Source organism: Oncorhynchus nerka, linkage group LG10, assembly GCF_034236695.1.
Source record: "Oncorhynchus nerka isolate Pitt River linkage group LG10, Oner_Uvic_2.0, whole genome shotgun sequence".
Classification (NCBI taxonomy): Eukaryota; Metazoa; Chordata; class Actinopteri; order Salmoniformes; family Salmonidae; genus Oncorhynchus; species Oncorhynchus nerka.
The window spans coordinates 45447454-45459948 of NC_088405.1; positions in this window are offsets into that span (position 1 = coordinate 45447454).

Sequence of the window (12495 nt, forward strand, 5' to 3'; positions counted from 1 at the left end):
AACTGAGATTCCATCACAAAACAGTGGCATTAATGGCGGATATCGAATGTATGTTCTACCAAGTCAAGGTTCCAGAACACGATGTTGACTTCCTGCACTTCTTGTGGTGGCTCGACAGTGACATCGGGCAACCATTGGTAGAGTTCAGGATGGTAGCCCATCTATTTGGTGCAGTCTCCTCACCCAGCTGTGCGAAATGCACCCTCAAAGAAACTGCTGATGACAATGAGGGTGATTTCAGTGAGGACGTCCTGAATACTATCCGTAAGTACGTTTATGTGGATGACTGTCTTAGGTCTGTAACCAATGAGATGCAAGCCATTTCCCTGACTTAGGAAACTAAGAACTGTGTGTGCTACCGGTTTATTCAAACTCACAAAGGGGATGAGCAACAGTAATTCCGATCTGGCTTCAATTCCTGACGAAGAGAAGGCCAAGGAAGTGAATGAGTTCGATATTGACCGAGAAGACCTCTAAGTGGAATGAGCTCTCAGAGTTCAGTGGAATGTCGAAATTGACACTTTCTTCAAGACTGTTATGAAGCAGCAACCACCAGAAGAGCAATACTGTCTATGGCAAACTCCATCAATGGCACTATGGGATTTATAGCCACATTAGCTCTGAAGCCAAAGAAGATTGTTCAGTATCTTTGTAGAATCAACTATGGATGGGATGACAAGATCACAGACGTCCTTGCTCAGTCAAGAAACTGCACTATGAAACAAATATAAATTATGTATGTATTATGTGTAAAGGTTGCAAGATCGAATCCCAGAGCTGACAAGGTAAAGATCTGTTGTTCTGCCCCTGAATAAGGCAGTTAACCCACTGTTCCTAGGCAGTCCTTTAAAATAAGAATTTGTTCTTTAACTCACTTGCCTAGTTAAATAAAGGTTAAAAAAAGGATAGCTCATTCATCACAAAACCCATTGATATTACCAACTACTTGAATGTTTTTTTTTCATTTTCAAGATTTGCAAACATACGCATGACATGCCAGCAACAAATGCTTACACTACACATCCAAGTATATCTGACCAAATTATGAAAGGCAAGCATTGTAATTTTGAATTCCGTAAAGTGAGAAAATTATTGTTGTCTATCAACAATGACAAGCCACCGGTGTCTGACAATTTGGATAAAAAATTATCAAAAATCTAATCAAACTTTATTTGCCACATGCGCCAAATACAACAAGTGTAGACATTACCGTGAAATGCTGACTTACAAGCCCTTAACCAGTTCAAGAAGAATAACATCTTCACCAAGAAAGCTCAAATATAAAGCTCAAATAAAAAGTAACACAATAAGAATAACAATAAGGAGGCTATGTACAGGGGGCACAGGTACTGAATCAGTGTGCAGGGGTACAGGCTAGTTTAGGTAATCTGTACATGTAGGTGGGGGCGAAGTGACTATGCATAGCTAAGGAAAGGTATGCTTAGAATTGCAGAAAATAAAACAGATTTGTTTTAAATAAAATTAAGCATAATGATTATGTCTTTAGATGGCAAGTAAAAGCTATTTAATGTGTTTGCAAAATTCTCCAACTTCAGGATTGGGGGACAAGCTATGTGCCCTCAGATTTTTGCGGTGCATGACGCCCTTTTATGTCTGTAGAGTGTGTGTTTTTGTGTGTGTGCTCCCATGCATGCGTATATTTGTATTGGTGTGTTTGTGAAGCTATTGACACCATATTGCTGATGTGATGGTGTGTGTATGTGTTTGTGTGTGTTGCTGTGTGTGTGGAGGTGTTTAGCTGTGTTGCGGAAGGAGGAGAGAGGGGGTTGTCTGTGTTTGGACTGAGGGTCGTGTCTGCTTGATAGCAGGCCTGACAGACCGTAATTGGTTTCCCTTTCCACGCCTCCCTTTCCTCAGAGCCATGTCAGAAAAGCAATTTTAGGAGCCGGTCAATTTAAATTCTTAAGATACAAAAGCTTGGCGCTGCATCACCCCTCCTCTGACCTGAGATGGTACGGCCTTATAATCTGTGTTCCTATCTACCTCTCTGTCATCACTGAGTGGAAGCTTTCACTCCCAAATGTTTGGAAACCTACCTACACAAGGGAAGGAGGATTTTATGTCATTGGTTGGAGTGCAGACTTTAGAGTTAGAGGAATGGTGACTGGAGATTCTGTTGGTGGGTCTGGCTTAAGATGTTTGAATCTTTGAGGGGTGGATCAACTAAGCACATAGGTGGATTTGTGTGGAGGTAAAGTGCAAACACAATCACTTAGATGTATGCAGCTCACACACACACGCACACGCACACACACGCACACAAACACACTCAACCCCACACACTCTTTTCACATATGCCTGTTTGCTGACTCAGATGGGAAGAAACACATAATTTAACCGGACTGGTCAACTGAGAACTAATTTCTCTTTTGTAGTTACTGCCTGAGGACTATCAGGCTCACAGAGTTTATATTGGCAATCAGAAGCTGCACTAGGCACTCTGTGCAGCCACTCCTAAAGAGCTTAGTTTGGATTTGGTCAAGATGCTGTGTCGCTGATTTTAATACTCTTAGATTAGGTCCCAAATGGCATCCTATTCCCTTCATAGAGCACTACTTTTGACCAGGGCCCATAGTGCGCTGGTCAAAAGTAGTCGACTATATATGGAATAAGATGCCATTTGGGACGCAACCTTACTTCCCTGCTCTGTGTTGGAGAGACTTTTAACTTTGTACTCATTCAGTCCTGTGTGTACCCACGCTCACTTGGAGAGAGAGGGCCCTCTGTTTGCACTGTGTTCATTTCATGTGGTTTTGTGGGTCTCTAGTTAGTGGTGTATGGATACAATATCTGTCTGTACAATGTCTTACATCAGATAGCGCAATCTCGTGGGACTAGCATCGTGTACGATATCTGGTTGTATGGACTCGTGTCTCACATAACTTTGACTTTCCTCACAGTTTCCCTTACTTAAGCAAGAGTATATTATACTATGCTATATGGCCTTGACACTACTCAAAAACACCAGCACAGCCTCCTATAATCTATAGTCAAACCCACCAGGCCACATTCTGAGATGCCATCTCCTTCCCACCTCTTAACAAACTAATTTCCCCCTCAATCGTCTTTGGGACTGTGTCTAAAGTTAATTGCTCTTGGCAAAGTAACTGCGCCTGCGCTTGTCAGGTGATTGTTTGGCATGGAGAGTGAGTTGATTGAGTGAATGAGAGGGGAAAAAATGGGGGGGAAGAAAAGAAAAAGAGGGAGGCAGTGAAGGAAAAAGTAGGGAAGGAGTGATGGAGGGAGGGAAGAATGTCTATTGATTATTTCTCTCTCTCTCTTTGTCGTCACGGCGAGAGTAGGCCTCAGCACCGAGGCTGCAGTATTAACTCTCTAGCAGAGTGCAGCCCCTGTCAGCGCGGCGACGCCTGTCACGCTAACACCCCCCAGTGCTATCATTGGAATACTTATGGGCCTGTCACTCATCTCGGGAGAGAGGGAATGAGGAAAGGAGGGAAGGAGAGAGGGAAGACTTCAAAGGGAAAGAGTGTGCAGACAGAGATAAGGAAAGGGTGAAGGTGGGAAGAGATTGAGGGAGGGGCAGAGTTGGGATGGAAAGTGAGGAGAAGATGAGGAAGGGAGAGATAAAGAAGGAAGGAGGGAGGAGGAGAAATATGAAAAAGGAAGAGAGAGGGAGAGAGTGAGAGAGACGTAAGCGTTTGAGTGACACCAACCGATAGGGTCAGAGAGATGGGACAGATGAAAGCTCACAAACACCTTTATCTATCGCTCTCTCTCTCACACCCTCTCTCTCTCTCTCTCTCTCTCTCTCTCTCTCTCTCTCTCTCGCTCTCTCCTTCTTTCCCTCCATCTCTTCTTCCCCCCCTTTCTAAACATCTAAAGTTGAAGTTTGATATGCTCTGAGTGTGCATGACAACAAAGAAAGGGTCATTTGGGCATTATAGAGACACATTGATCTACTGTCCATGATGCTGATTTTTAAGAGCATGATGGTGAAATTATAGGCCTTGGCTAAACAGCAAGGTGTGATTTTGAAAAGTTGTTCTTTTTTAAGCATTGATATCACCAGCCGTTGTGCCATCTGTGTGGAAATGAGTAAAAGGAACACACGGACGCACACACAGGCGCACGCACACACACACACCTCACAAACACATGTCCAGGTTCCCTTCCCCACACAGCCAGGTCTCCATGATGAGGTCACCATTGGGGCATCATTGAATCACAGTGGCTGAGTCACAAATGACACTCTATATCATGTATAGTGCACTACTTTTTGAACAGGGCCCATAGGGCTTTTGTCATGCACTATATAGGTAATAGGGTGCCATTTGGGACGTAGCCGATGGCTAACAGCAGGCTTGACAGAGCAGGGTGGAGACACACACTGGTATGGCCCTCTAAACAGACTATACAGCCACTCAACTGGAACTACATTACAAAAGCCTCTCCAGCCATAATCCATCAGCCCAACCAGGCCACATTACTATGGAGAAGGGAGAGATGGTGAGAGCGGGAGGGAGAGAGAGATACAGAGAGATAGAGCGAGAGAGTTTTGAGTTTTTATAAAACCTTTATTTTATACTTAATTATTGACACAATGGCACACTGAGCCTTTTCAGAAATATAATACAAATGTGTAATTCCAAAATAAATCAAATAAAAAAGCATATGTATATTTTATATAACTCATTTCATCAACAAAAAAACGTTTTCCCCTCCTCCACAAAACAAACCGCTTCTTCAAAAGCCCACTTTTTCTCAAACAATGGGAGATTTTTTACAGCCGAAAATAACTCAAAATCCACTTTTATTCTCGCTTTGACTAATCCTTTAAAAACACATCTTACATCCTGCCCATATCCCATGTCCATGTTATGTTTCCTACTCAAACAAATTGACATGTTAGCTTGTCCCAAAATCAAATTTAACAGTTGACATTTTCTTTTCAGTTGCTTACTATATTGAAACCCCAAAATAAAAATAGTGTCATTTAAAATTTCCCCTACAGCTGTAAACAAAGACTTCAAAGAGAAGCTTTATCCTCTCACACTCCATAAAACAGTTCAAATGTGCTATCTTATGTTACAAAAAGGACATCCATCTCCAACATCTGAGTTAATAACAGATACAAAAGCATTAACTGCAATGATGCCATGCAAAACCCTCCATTGCATGTCACCAGTGCCCTTTTGTAATGGTGGCTTGTACAATGCTCTCCATTTACCTTGTCACCAATGCCCAGTTTATATCCTCCAAGGAGTGTCTTTTCAATTGATCTTTATTCAAAACCTTGACACACCCCCTATATAAGTCTTTCCCATTCACCTCATCCAAACACACCTCTTTCAACACTCTCAAACCCATGAATAGCGTATTTCCTTTGACTCCACCCGTCCTCCATCCATTAAGGTGGGCCCAGCCATGGCCATTAATTGTTTTAGGGTGATGATTTTGCCCTTCACCAGAATCTTGGAGAAATGTGGACCAGCTGCAGTTGTACAATCCAGTCTTGCCCCATACACCAGAGGTTACTCCAGCAGACAACACACTTTTTTGTATTTTATTAGGATCCCCATGAGCTTTTGCAAAAGCAGCAGCTAACTCCTTCCTGGGGTCCACACAAAATATGAAATATAATACGGAACGACATCACACAGAACATCAATAGACAAGAACAGCTCAAGGACAGGACTACATGCATTTTTTTAAAGGCACATGTAGCCTACATATCAATGCGTACACACAAACTATCTAGGTCAAATAGGGGAGAGGTGTTGTGAGGTGTTGCTTTATCTGTTTTTTTTAAAGGTTTGCTGATTATTTGAGTAATATGAGATGGAACAGAGTTTCATGCAATAAGGGCTCTATATAATACTGTACGCTTTCTTGAATGTGTTCTGGATTTGGGGACTGTGAAAAAGATACCTGGTGGTATGTCTGGTGGGATAAGTGTGTGTGTCGGAGCTGTGTGTAAATTGACTATGCAAACAATTTGGGATTTTCAACGCGTTGTTTCTCATATAAAGAAGAAGTGATGCAGTCAGTCTCTCCTCAACTCTTAGCCAAGAGAGACTGACATGCATAGTATTTATATCAGCCCTCTGATTACAATGAGAGTAGAACGTGCCACTCTGTTCTGGGCCAGCTGCAGCTTAACTAGGTCTTTCCTTACAGCACTGGACCACACGACTGGACAATAATCAAGATTAGACAAAACTAGAGCTTGCAGAACTTGCATTTTGGATTGTGGTATCAAAAAAGCAGAGCATCTCTTTATGACGGCCAAATCTCTCCCCATCTTTACAACTGTTGAATCTATATGTTTTGACTATGACAGTTTACAATCTAAGGTAATGCCAAGTCATTTAGTCTCCTCAACTTGTTCAACAGCCACACCATTCATTACCAGATTCAGCTGGGGTCTAGAACTTAAGGAATGATTTATACCAACTACAGTGTTCTAAGTTGTAGAGACAGACAGACAGACTGCAACAGACTCTTTGTTAAGGGTTTCAGTGACTTCATTAGCCTTCATGGGGACTGCAGATGTGGCCAGGGCAATAAAATGCAATGCCGTACTATGAAATGCCTAAGACAGCACTACAGGGAGACAGGATGGACAGCTGATCGTCCTCGCAGTGGCAGACCACGTGTCACGACACCTGCACAGGATCGGTACATCCGAACCTCTCACCTGTGGGACAGGTACAGGATGGCAACAATAACTGCCCGAGTTACACCAGGAACACACAATCACTCCATCAGTGCTCAGACTGTCCGCAATAGGCTGAGAGAAGCTAGACTGAGGGCTTGTAGGCTGTTTTAAGGCAGGTCCTCACCAGACATCACTAGCAACAACGTTGCTTAATGGCATAAACCCACCGTCGCTGGACCAGACAGGACTGGCAAAAAGTGCTTTTCAGCAGGTTTTGTCTCACCAGGGTCTGATTCGCGTTTATCGTCGAAGGAATGAGTATTACACCGAGGCCTGTACTCTGGAGCGGGATCGATTTGGAGGTGGAGGGTCTGTCATGGTTTGAGGCGGTATGTCACAGCATGTGCGTTACAGGGAAGACATCCTCCTCCCTCATGTGGTACCCTTCCTGCAGGCTCATCCTGACATGACCCTCCAGCATGACAATGCCACCAGCCATACTGCTCATTCTGTGAATGATTTCCTGCACGATAGGAATGTCAGTGTTCTACCATGTCCCGCAAAGAGCCCGGATCTCAATCCCATTGAGCACGTCAGAGACCTGTTGGATTGGAGGGTGAGGGCTAGGGCCAGTCCGTGAGGAGGAGATGCACTGCAGTACTTAATGCAGCTGGTGGCCACACCAGATACTGACTGTAACTTTTGATTTTGACCCCCCTTTGTTCTGGGAAACATTATTCCATTTCTGTTAGTCAAATGTCTTTGGAACTTGTTCAGTTTATGTCTCAGTTGTTGAATCTTGTTATGTTCATACAAATATTGACAAATAGTTTGCTGAAAATAAACGCATTTGACAGTGAGAGGATGTTTACTTTTTTGTTAGGTTTAGGTCTGTTAGAAGCAGTAAAGGCTGCTTTACCACTCTTGGGTAGCTGAATTACTTTGGCTCCCTCCAGGCCTGAGGACAACGACTTACCTCTAGGCTCAGATTAAAAATATGACAGATAGGAGTGGCTATAGAGTCAGCACTGACTCCGCTGGAGTGAGTCTGGACATCTTCGTTATGCCCCAAACCCTAAGAAGGCCTCTGTAAATCGGAGGTACTGGCTACTATCTGGTTACTAGCAACTCAAAATAAAGCCTTCTTTACACCTAATCCCCCGACCTGCTGTCATACAAGACCTGTCACCCCTCTCCAAACCACATTTCCCAGTCCATAATGCAACCTTTGAATAAACTGAAACCGGAAAGCAGCAGCCCTCCTAGCAAGATGTACCTTACACCCCCCTCCTCCTCTTTTGACAAATACAAAACACTTTGTGGAACCCAATGATATTTATCCCAAAATAAATCTACAATAACCAGAAGGCCAGATAGTAGCGCTAAACATGACAACCAATGCCACAGTGCAGAGGCAACCACATTATTAACCCTTGTGCTTGCTGACATTTTTCTTCATCCATTCTTCATCAATCAGATTGACCCGCACAGTTTTTAAACACACTCAAGACAGAAGTAAGTAAAAACAGCCACAACTTTTGTTTGTGTTGTTAGACCTTTCAGAAAGAAGAAATCCAAGATCATTTGATTTAAAAAACTCTACATTTTTAAGAACTATTTGTTAAACATCTTTCCTTTCTCCCAAACAAGCATTTTCTGTTTGGAGCTCATTTTTGAGTGTCCGTGTCAGATCTGCTGCTCTAGCACTGAGAAGGAGAAGCTTGGGAAAGCTCCTTTTCACACAAATATAATTATAAAAGTGCAACCAGAACCAGTCAAAACAAAATACATCAAAGAAACTTGTTTTTTTGGACCTGTGCATATATCAATCAATCAATCAAATGTTTTTATGAAGCCCTTCTTACATCAGCTGATGTCACAAGGTGCTGTACAGAATCCCAGCCAAAAACCCAAAACAGCAAGCAATGCAGGTGTAGAAGCATGGAGTCTTGGAAAAACTCCATGGAAACCTAGGAAGAAACCTAGAGAGGAACCAGGCTATGAGGGGTGGCCAGCCCTCTTCTGGTTGTGCCGGGTGGAGATTATAACAGAACATGGACAAGATGTTCAAATGTTCATAGATGACCAGCAGGGACAAATAACCATAATCACAGTGGTTGTAGAGGGTGCACAGGTCAGCAAGGTAGCACTTCTGGTGAACAGATCAGGGTTCCATAGCCGCAGGCAGAACAGTTGAAACTGGAGCAGCAGCACGACCAGGTGGACTGTGGACAGCAAGGAGTCATCAGGCCAGGTAGTCCTGAGGCATGGTCCTAGGGCTCATGTCCTGAGGGAGGGAGGGAGTGAGGGAGGGAGGGAGGGAGAGAGACTCCAGATATAACAGACTGACCCTAGCCCCCGACACATTTTGCAGCATAAATACTGAAGGCTGAGAGAGAAGGGGTCGCGAGACACTGTGGCCCCGTCCGACGATACCCCCGGACAGAGCCAAATAGGCAGGATATAACCCCACCCACTTTGCCAAAGCACAGACCCCAGACCACTAGAGGGATATCTTCAACCACCAACTTACTATCCTGAGATAAGGCCGACAAGGACTAGAACTCCCCACGGGGGGTGCCAACCTGGACAGGAAGATCACGTCAGTGATTCAACCCACTCAAGTGGCGCACCCCTCCTAGGGACGGCATGGAAGAGCACCAGTAAGCCAGTGACTCAGCCCCTGTAATAGGGTTTGAGGCAGAGAATCCCAGGGGAGAGAGGGGAACTGGTCAGGCAGAGGCAGCAAGGGAGGTTCATTGCTCCAGTGCCTTTCTGTTCACCTTCACACTCCTGGGCCAGACTACACTCAATCATGGGACCTACTGAAGAGATGTGTCTTCAATAAAGACTTAAAGGTCCAGACCGAGTCTGCGTCTCTCACATGGATAGGCAGACCATTCAATAAAAATGGAGCTCTGTAGGAGAAAGCCCTGCCTCCAGCTGTTTGCTAAGAAATTCTAGTGACAATAAGGAGGGCTGCGTCTTGTGACCGTAGCGTACGTGTAGGTATGTACGGCAGGACCAAATCGGAAAGATAGGTAGGAGCAAGCCCATGTAATGCTTAGTAGGTTAGCAGTAAAACCCTATCCTTAACAGGAAGCCAGTGTAGACGGGCTAGCACTGGATTTATATCATCAAATTCTTTGGTTCTAGTCAAGATTCTAGCAGCCGTGTTCAGCACTAACTGAAGTTTATTTAGTGTTTTATCCGGGTAGCCAGAAAGTAGAGCATTGCAATAGTCTAACATGGATACATTTTTCTGCATAATTTTTGGACAGAAGGTTGCTAATTTTGCAATGTTACGTAGATGGGAAAAAGCTGTCCTTGAAACAGTCTTGATATGTTTGCCAAAAGAGAGATCAGGGTCCAGAGTAATGCTGAGGTCCTTCACAGTTTTACTTGAGATGACTGTACAACCATTAAGATGAATTGTCAGATTCAACAGAAGATCTCTATGTTTTTTGGGACCTAGAACTAGCATCTCTGTTTTGTTTAAAAGTAGAATATTTTCCGCCATCCACTTCCTGATGTCTGAAACACAGGCTTCCAGGGAGGGCAATGTTGGGGCTTCACCATGTTTCATTGAAATGTACATCTGTGTGTCCTCAACATAGCAGTGAAATTTACCATTATGTTTCCAAATGACATCGTCAAGAGGTGAATATATAGTGCAAACTATAGTGGTCCTAAAACAGAGCCTTGAGGAACCCTGAAGTTTACAGTTGATTTGTCAGAGGACAAACCGTCTACAGAGACATACTGACATCTTTCCGACAGATAAGATCTAAACCAGGCCTGAACTTGTCCATGTAGACCAATTTGGATTTCCAATCTCTCCAAAAGAATGTGGTGATCAATGGTATCAAAAGGAGCACTAAGGTCTAGGAGCACGAGGACAGATGCAGAGCCTCGGTCTGACGCCATTTAAAAGGTAATTTACCACTTTGCAGTCTCAGTGCTATGATGGGCTCTATAACCAAACTGAAGTGTTTCGTATACATTGCTAGTCTTCAGGATGGCAGTGAGTTGCCGTGCAACAGATTTTTCTAACATCTTTGAGAGGAATGGGAGATTCGATATAGGCCGATAGTTTTTTGATTTTCTGGGTCAAGGTTTGGCTTTTTCAAGAGAGGTTTTATTACTGCCACTACTACACACATGAAAGCCTCCAGGTCAAAATGACCCACAACACAATGTTTGTTTACCAAATATACGCAGACATTCCAGACAACCCTAAATGAGGAAAAGTCATTTAATTTACAGAGAAAAAGAGAGTTTTTGAGATAACTCAAACATTGAAATGGGTCAAATTGACCCGCAACATAATACAAGGGTTAACAATAATAGTATGACATACGAAATAACCAACACCATCTCCTCAGACCCCCTACCACCATTTCAAACACCCCATTAAAAATGTTCCATTGTCCACTCATCCCATATGTACAATCCAAGATACTTACCTCTCTAGGCTAGATGGGACGCTACCGTCCCACCTGACCAACATCCAGTGAAAGTGCAGGGCCCCAAATTCATACTACAGAATTGTAAATATTTAACATTCTTGAAAATACACATGCAATATGTGAAAATCATATCAGATTTCAAAAAGGCTTTACGGCGAAAGCATACCATGCGATTATCTGAGGACAGCACCCCAATCAAACAAACACATGACAATCATATTTACACCCCTATTTCAATTCATGCCTTCCCTTTGAAGATCTTCTTCTGTTGGCACTCCAAAATGTCCCATAAACATCACAAATGGTCCTTTTGTTCGATAATGTCCTTTTTTAAAACTCAGTTTAGCTGGCGCGCATCAGTCAATAATCCACTCAGTTCCCTTTGTCAAAATGCATACAAAATGAATCCCAAACGTTACTAATAAACTTTTCCAAACAAGTCAAACAACGTTTATAATCAATCCTTAGGTATCCTAATACGCAAATAAACAATCCAATTTAAGACGGAGAATCATCATTGTCTTTACCGGAGATAAACAACAAAGAACGCATTTTCCTCCACACTCCACTTAAGCCAAAATGGGAGCCACCTAGAAAAACTACAATTTCCGGGTAATCTTTCTAAAATCCAGCCTGAAGCTCTTTCTGACTGTTGACATCTAGTGGAAGCCCTATGAACTGTGATTTTGGAGGACTTGGGCTTATAATTAAAGTTCAAGCCATTGAGAACAGTGGTAAGCTGAAACAAAAATGTTTGGGTTTCGTCTGCCATATCAGTTATGTTATACACACAGACATCATTGTTACAGTTTTAGAAACTTTTGAGTGTTTTCTATCTAAATATACCAATTATATGCATATCCTAGCTTCTGGGCCTGAAAAACAGGCAGTTTACTTTGGGAAAGCTTTTCATCCATTTACATGGCTGTAGTTATGAACTGTATTACAGTGGGTCCACTCTGAGTATCCCCTCTTGAACTGTCCCCACCCCTTTCCTTTATCTACCAAGCCGTCATATCGGTTTCGTCCACTAGGGACTTACATTTGTATCATGTTAGTAACCAATGTATGACCTATTGTGTGTGTGTTTATGTAATTCTGTGGTTGATTAAGTTAGTTAGTAAATAAATAATTAAGCCAATGTGTATATCGCTGATTCATGATCTATGCATGCAGATATCCAACTGATGACTGATGAGGTAATAATACATTAATAAGTGACTGTAATCGGTAAGATATGAAAATATCTGAAGAGTTATATTAGGGAAATAGAAACTCTTTAAACATTTTACCGTGGTGCCCCGACTTCCTAGTTAATTAAAGTGACATGATTAGTTTAATCTCGTAATTAAATTGCAGATAGAGAATTGGTTTGATAAATTAACA